Source organism: Nerophis lumbriciformis, linkage group LG37, assembly GCF_033978685.3.
Source record: "Nerophis lumbriciformis linkage group LG37, RoL_Nlum_v2.1, whole genome shotgun sequence".
Lineage (NCBI taxonomy): Eukaryota > Metazoa > Chordata > Actinopteri > Syngnathiformes > Syngnathidae > Nerophis > Nerophis lumbriciformis.
In genome coordinates, this window is record NC_084584.2 from 306,305 (window position 1) to 315,000 (window position 8,696).

Consider the following 8,696-nt stretch of genomic DNA (forward strand, 5'->3'; position numbering starts at 1 on the left):
AGGAGCGACGTAAGGAGATACAGGTAGCTGCTCTGTGGAAACACAATGAAGGACGGTGGACTTAGAGGAGCGACGTAAGGAGATACAGGTAGCTGCTCTGTGGAAACACAATGAAGGACGGTGGACTTAAGGGAGTGACATAAGGCGATACAGGTAGCTGCTCTGTGGAAACACAATGAAGGACGGTGGACTTAGAGGAGCGACGTAAGGAGATACAGGTAGCTGCTCTGTGGAAACACAATGGAGGACGCTGGACTTAGAGAAGCGACGTAAGGTGATACAGGTAGCTGCTCTGTGGAAACACAATGAAGGACGGTGGACTTAGAGGAGCGATGTAAGGAGATACAGGTAGCTGCTCTGTGGAAACACAATGGAGGACGGTGGACTTAGAGGAGTGACGTAAGGCGATACAGGTAGCTGCTCTGTGGAAACACAATGGAGGACGCTGGACTTAAGGGAGTGACGTAAGGTGATACAGGTAGCTGCTCTGTGGAAACACAATGGAGGACGCTGGACTTAAGGGAGTGACGTAAGGTGATACAGGTAGCTGCTCTGTGGAAACACAATGAAGGACGGTGGACTTAAGGGAGTGACGTAAGGTGATACAGGTAGCTGCTCTGTGGAAACACAATGAAGGACGGTGGACTTAGAGGAGCGACATAAGGAGATACAGGTAGCTGCTCTGTGGAAACACAATGGAGGACGCTGGACTTAAGGGAGTGACGTAAGGTGATACAGGTAGCTGCTCTGTGGAAACACAATGGAGGACGCTGGACTTAAGGGAGTGACGTAAGGTGATACAGGTAGCTGCTCTGTGGAAACACAATGAAGGACGGTGGACTTAGAGGAGCGACATAAGGAGATACAGGTAGCTGCTCTGTGGAAACACAATGGAGGACGCTGGACTTAAGGGAGTGACGTAAGGTGATACAGGTAGCTGCTCTGTGGAAACACAATGGAGGACGCTGGACTTAGAGGAGCGACGTAAGGCTGCTCTGTGGAAACATATTCCTCTGGACTTTGAAAATAGATACAAACATTTCCAAATCTGGACATTTGGGGCCTTTGGAAACATATTTTATTTTAGGATTTTGCTTCAGGTGAAGATGTGGCAATAATGTTGCACAATGAATTAGAGTTGAAGGATTTATAATAGTTAGCAGACTGGTGCAGTATAGCAAAGTTAGCATCAATATTAGTTTCAACAATAAGACTTTTAAAGACTTACAGTCAACTTGTTGTTGTTACAAGACTGACTACTTTACATTTAGGACTGTGCTCCGTGTACCTTCCACCACAGCATGTTCGGGCCTTTCAAGTGACTCTTTGCAACCTTTACACGCTTGCCATCCTCTTTCCAAAGGCTTGTAAACGTTACATTCCTCTTCCTGCTTTGAGCACATCAACTATGGCCCACTTAAACTGTTAGCTAACGATAGTGTTTAGCTTAGCTATTAGCATTAGCTGTCATATTCTATCATAGCAACAACATGACATTAGTTGATTCTCTCACACTGTTTTAGTGTATGTGCACGCTGTGTGTATGAGACAGTGTATGTGCACACTGTGTGTATGAGACAGTGTATGTGCACGTTGTGTGTACGAGACAGTGTATGTGCACGCTGTGTGTATGAGACAGTGTATGTGCACGTTGTGTGTATGAGACAGTGTATGTGCACGCTGTGTGTATGAGACAGTGTATGTGCACGTTGTGTGTACGAGACAGTGTATGTGCACGCTGTGTGTATGAGACAGTGTATGTGCACGCTGTGTGTATGAGACAGTGTATGTGCACGTTGTGTGTATGAGACAGTGTATGTGCACGCTGTGTGTATGAGACAGTGTATGTGCACGCTGTGTGTATGAGACAGTGTATGTGCACGCTGTGTGTATGAGACAGTGTATGTGCACGCTGTGTGTATGAGACAGTGTATGTGCACGCTGTGTGTATGAGACAGTGTATGTGCACGTTGTGTGTATGAGACAGTGTATGTGCACGCTGTGTGTATGAGACAGTGTATGTGCATGATGTGTGTATGAGACAGTGTATGTGCACGTTGTGTGTATGAGACAGTGTATGTGCACGCTGTGTGTATGAGACAGTGTATGTGCACGCTGTGTGTATGAGACAGTGTATGTGCATGATGTGTGTATGAGACAGTGTATGTGCACGCTGTGTGTATGAGACAGTGTATGTGCACGCTGTGTGTATGAGACAGTGTACGTGCACGCTGTGTGTATGAGACAGTGTATGTGCACACTGTGTGTATGAGACAGTGTATGTGCACGCTGTGTGTATGAGACAGTGTATGTGCATGATGTGTGTATGAGACAGTGTATGTGCACGTTGTGTGTATGAGACAGTGTATGTGCACGCTGTGTGTATGAGACAGTGTATGTGCACGCTGTGTGTATGAGACAGTGTATGTGCACACTGTGTGTATGAGACAGTGTATGTGCACGCTGTGTGTATGAGACAGTGTATGTGCATGATGTGTGTATGAGACAGTGTATGTGCACGCTGTGTGTATGAGACAGTGTATGTGCACGCTGTGTGTATGAGACAGTGTATGTGCACGCTGTGTGTATGAGACAGTGTATGTGCACGCTGTGTGTATGAGACAGTGTATGTGCACGATGTGTGTATGAGACAGTGTATGTGCATGATGTGTGTATGAGACAGTGTATGTGCACGATGTGTGTATGAGACAGTGTATGTGCACGTTGTGTGTATGAGACAGTGTATGTGCACGATGTGTGTATGAGACAGTGTATGTGCACGTTGTGTGTATGAGACAGTGTATGTGCACGTTGTGTGTATGAGACAGTGTATGTGCACGCTGTGTGTATGAGACAGTGTATGTGCACGATGTGTGTATGAGACAGTGTATGTGCACGATGTGTGTATGAGACAGTGTATGTGCATGATGTGTGTATGAGACAGTGTATGTGCACGCTGTGTGTATGAGACAGTGTACGTGCACGCTGTGTGTATGAGACAGTGTATGTGCACGATGTGTGTATGAGACAGTGTATGTGCATGATGTGTGTATGAGACAGTGTATGTGCACGCTGTGTGTATGAGACAGTGTACGTGCACGCTGTGTGTATGAGACAGTGTATGTGCACGATGTGTGTATGAGACAGTGTATGTGCATGATGTGTGTATGAGACAGTGTATGTGCACGCTGTGTGTATGAGACAGTGTATGTGCACGCTGTGTGTATGAGACAGTGTATGTGCACGCTGTGTGTATGAGACAGTGTATGTGCACGCTGTGTGTATGAGACAGTGTATGTGCACGATGTGTGTATGAGACAGTGTATGTGCATGATGTGTGTATGAGACAGTGTATGTGCACGCTGTGTGTACGAGACAGTGTATGTGCACGTTGTGTGTATGAGACAGTGTATGTGCACGCTGTGTGTATGAGACAGTGTATGTGCACGCTGTGTGTATGAGACAGTGTATGTGCATGATGTGTGTATGAGACAGTGTATGTGCACGCTGTGTGTATGAGACAGTGTATGTGCACGCTGTGTGTATGAGACAGTGTACGTGCACGCTGTGTGTATGAGACAGTGTATGTGCACACTGTGTGTATGAGACAGTGTATGTGCACGCTGTGTGTATGAGACAGTGTATGTGCATGATGTGTGTATGAGACAGTGTATGTGCACGTTGTGTGTATGAGACAGTGTATGTGCACGCTGTGTGTATGAGACAGTGTATGTGCACGCTGTGTGTATGAGACAGTGTATGTGCACACTGTGTGTATGAGACAGTGTATGTGCACGCTGTGTGTATGAGACAGTGTATGTGCACGCTGTGTGTATGAGACAGTGTACGTGCACGCTGTGTGTATGAGACAGTGTATGTGCACGATGTGTGTATGAGACAGTGTATGTGCATGATGTGTGTATGAGACAGTGTATGTGCACGCTGTGTGTATGAGACAGTGTATGTGCACGCTGTGTGTATGAGACAGTGTATGTGCACGATGTGTGTATGAGACAGTGTATGTGCACGATGTGTGTATGAGACAGTGTATGTGCATGATGTGTGTATGAGACAGTGTATGTGCACGCTGTGTGTATGAGACAGTGTACGTGCACGCTGTGTGTATGAGACAGTGTATGTGCACGATGTGTGTATGAGACAGTGTATGTGCATGATGTGTGTATGAGACAGTGTATGTGCACGCTGTGTGTATGAGACAGTGTACGTGCACGCTGTGTGTATGAGACAGTGTATGTGCACGATGTGTGTATGAGACAGTGTATGTGCATGATGTGTGTATGAGACAGTGTATGTGCACGCTGTGTGTATGAGACAGTGTATGTGCACGCTGTGTGTATGAGACAGTGTATGTGCACGCTGTGTGTATGAGACAGTGTATGTGCACGCTGTGTGTATGAGACAGTGTATGTGCACGATGTGTGTATGAGACAGTGTATGTGCATGATGTGTGTATGAGACAGTGTATGTGCACGCTGTGTGTACGAGACAGTGTATGTGCACGTTGTGTGTATGAGACAGTGTATGTGCACGCTGTGTGTATGAGACAGTGTATGTGCACGCTGTGTGTATGAGACAGTGTATGTGCATGATGTGTGTATGAGACAGTGTATGTGCACGCTGTGTGTATGAGACAGTGTATGTGCACGCTGTGTGTATGAGACAGTGTACGTGCACGCTGTGTGTATGAGACAGTGTATGTGCACACTGTGTGTATGAGACAGTGTATGTGCACGCTGTGTGTATGAGACAGTGTATGTGCATGATGTGTGTATGAGACAGTGTATGTGCACGTTGTGTGTATGAGACAGTGTATGTGCACGCTGTGTGTATGAGACAGTGTATGTGCACGCTGTGTGTATGAGACAGTGTATGTGCACACTGTGTGTATGAGACAGTGTATGTGCACGCTGTGTGTATGAGACAGTGTATGTGCACGCTGTGTGTATGAGACAGTGTACGTGCACGCTGTGTGTATGAGACAGTGTATGTGCACGATGTGTGTATGAGACAGTGTATGTGCATGATGTGTGTATGAGACAGTGTATGTGCACGCTGTGTGTATGAGACAGTGTATGTGCACGCTGTGTGTATGAGACAGTGTATGTGCACGCTGTGTGTATGAGACAGTGTATGTGCACGCTGTGTGTATGAGACAGTGTACGTGCACGCTGTGTGTATGAGACAGTGTATGTGCACGATGTGTGTATGAGACAGTGTATGTGCATGATGTGTGTATGAGACAGTGTATGTGCACGCTGTGTGTACGAGACAGTGTATGTGCACGTTGTGTGTATGAGACAGTGTATGTGCACGCTGTGTGTATGAGACAGTGTATGTGCACGCTGTGTGTACGAGACAGTGTATGTGCACGCTGTGTGTATGAGACAGTGTATGTGCACGTTGTGTGTATGAGACAGTGTATGTGCACGTTGTGTGTATGAGACAGTGTATGTGCACGCTGTGTGTATGAGACAGTGTATGTGCACGCTGTGTGTATGAGACAGTGTATGTGCACGCTGTGTGTATGAGACAGTGTATGTGCACGCTGTGTGTATGAGACAGTGTATGTGCACGCTGTGTGTATGAGACAGTGTATGTGCACGCTGTGTGTATGAGACAGTGTACGTGCACGCTGTGTGTATGAGACAGTGTATGTGCACGCTGTGTGTATGAGACAGTGTATGTGCACGCTGTGTGTATGAGACAGTGTATGTGCACGCTGTGTGTATGAGACAGTGTATGTGCACGCTGTGTGTATGAGACAGTGTATGTGCACGCTGTGTGTATGAGACAGTGTATGTGCACGTTGTGTGTATGAGACAGTGTATGTGCACGCTGTGTGTATGAGACAGTGTATGTGCATGATGTGTGTATGAGACAGTGTATGTGCACGCTGTGTGTATGAGACAGTGTATGTGCATGATGTGTGTATGAGACAGTGTATGTGCACGCTGTGTGTATGAGACAGTGTATGTGCACGCTGTGTGTACGAGACAGTGTATGTGCACGTTGTGTGTATGAGACAGTGTATGTGCACGCTGTGTGTACGAGACAGTGTATGTGCACGCTGTGTGTATGAGACAGTGTATGTGCACGTTGTGTGTACGAGACAGTGTATGTGCACGCTGTGTGTATGAGACAGTGTATGTGCACGTTGTGTGTATGAGACAGTGTATGTGCACGTTGTGTGTATGAGACAGTGTATGTGCACGTTGTGTGTATGAGACAGTGTATGTGCACGTTGTGTGTATGAGACAGTGTATGTGCACGTTGTGTGTATGAGACAGTGTATGTGCACGTTGTGTGTATGAGACAGTGTATGTGCACGTTGTGTGTATGAGACAGTGTATGTGCACGCTGTGTGTATGAGACAGTGTATGTGCACGCTGTGTGTATGAGACAGTGTATGTGCACGCTGTGTGTATGAGACAGTGTATGTGCACGCTGTGTGTACGAGACAGTGTATGTGCATGATGTGTGTATGAGACAGTGTATGTGCACGTTGTGTGTATGAGACAGTGTATGTGCACCCTGTGTGTATGAGACAGTGTATGTGCACGCTGTGTGTATGAGACAGTGTATGTGCATGATGTGTGTATGAGACAGTGTATGTGCACGCTGTGTGTATGAGACAGTGTATGTGCACGCTGTGTGTATGAGACAGTGTATGTGCACGCTGTGTGTATGAGACAGTGTATGTGCACACTGTGTGTATGAGACAGTGTATGTGCACACTGTGTGTATGAGACAGTGTATGTGCACGCTGTGTGTATGAGACAGTGTACGTGCACGCTGTGTGTATGAGACAGTGTACGTGCACGCTGTGTGTATGAGACAGTGTATGTGCACGATGTGTGTATGAGACAGTGTATGTGCATGATGTGTGTATGAGACAGTGTATGTGCACGCTGTGTGTATGAGACAGTGTATGTGCACGCTGTGTGTATGAGACAGTGTATGTGCACGCTGTGTGTATGAGACAGTGTATGTGCACGCTGTGTGTATGAGACAGTGTACGTGCACGCTGTGTGTATGAGACAGTGTATGTGCACGATGTGTGTATGAGACAGTGTATGTGCATGATGTGTGTATGAGACAGTGTATGTGCACGCTGTGTGTATGAGACAGTGTATGTGCACGCTGTGTGTATGAGACAGTGTATGTGCACGCTGTGTGTATGAGACAGTGTACGTGCACGCTGTGTGTATGAGACAGTGTATGTGCACGCTGTGTGTATGAGACAGTGTATGTGCACGCTGTGTGTATGAGACAGTGTATGTGCACGCTGTGTGTACGAGACAGTGTATGTGCACGCTGTGTGTATGAGACAGTGTATGTGCACGCTGTGTGTATGAGACAGTGTATGTGCACGCTGTGTGTATGAGACAGTGTACGTGCACGCTGTGTGTATGAGACAGTGTATGTGCACGATGTGTGTATGAGACAGTGTATGTGCATGATGTGTGTATGAGACAGTGTATGTGCACGCTGTGTGTATGAGACAGTGTATGTGCACGCTGTGTGTATGAGACAGTGTATGTGCACGCTGTGTGTATGAGACAGTGTATGTGCACGCTGTGTGTATGAGACAGTGTATGTGCACGCTGTGTGTATGAGACAGTGTATGTGCACGCTGTGTGTATGAGACAGTGTATGTGCACGCTGTGTGTATGAGACAGTGTACGTGCACGCTGTGTGTATGAGACAGTGTATGTGCACGCTGTGTGTATGAGACAGTGTATGTGCACGCTGTGTGTATGAGACAGTGTACGTGCACGCTGTGTGTATGAGACAGTGTATGTGCACGCTGTGTGTATGAGACAGTGTATGTGCACGCTGTGTGTATGAGACAGTGTATGTGCACGCTGTGTGTATGAGACAGTGTACGTGCACGCTGTGTGTATGAGACAGTGTATGTGCACGCTGTGTGTATGAGACAGTGTATGTGCACGCTGTGTGTATGAGACAGTGTATGTGCACGCTGTGTGTATGAGACAGTGTATGTGCACGCTGTGTGTATGAGACAGTGTATGTGCACGCTGTGTGTATGAGACAGTGTACGTGCACGCTGTGTGTATGAGACAGTGTACGTGCATGATGTGTGTATGAGACAGTGTATGTGCACGCTGTGTGTATGAGACAGTGTATGTGCACGCTGTGTGTATGAGACAGTGTATGTGCACGCTGTGTGTATGAGACAGTGTACGTGCACGCTGTGTGTATGAGACAGTGTATGTGCACGATGTGTGTATGAGACAGTGTATGTGCATGATGTGTGTATGAGACAGTGTATGTGCACGCTGTGTGTATGAGACAGTGTATGTGCACGCTGTGTGTATGAGACAGTGTATGTGCACGCTGTGTGTATGAGACAGTGTATGTGCACGCTGTGTGTATGAGACAGTGTATGTGCACGCTGTGTGTATGAGACAGTGTATGTGCACGCTGTGTGTATGAGACAGTGTACGTGCACGCTGTGTGTATGAGACAGTGTATGTGCACGCTGTGTGTATGAGACAGTGTATGTGCACGCTGTGTGTATGAGACAGTGTACGTGCACGCTGTGTGTATGAGACAGTGTATGTGCACGCTGTGTGTATGAGACAGTGTATGTGCACGCTGTGTGTATGAGACAGTGTATGTGCACGCTGTGTGTATGAGACAGTGTACGTGCA

The 8,696-nt window shown here is 47.0% G+C and overlaps 1 protein-coding gene across 2 annotated transcripts in view; it reads right to left on the bottom strand.

Moving 5' to 3' along the window:
- Positions 1 to 8,696, bottom strand: part of LOC133577538 (uncharacterized) — a 162,157-nt gene that overhangs the window by 152,087 nt on the left and 1,374 nt on the right. The window lies entirely within an intron of this gene.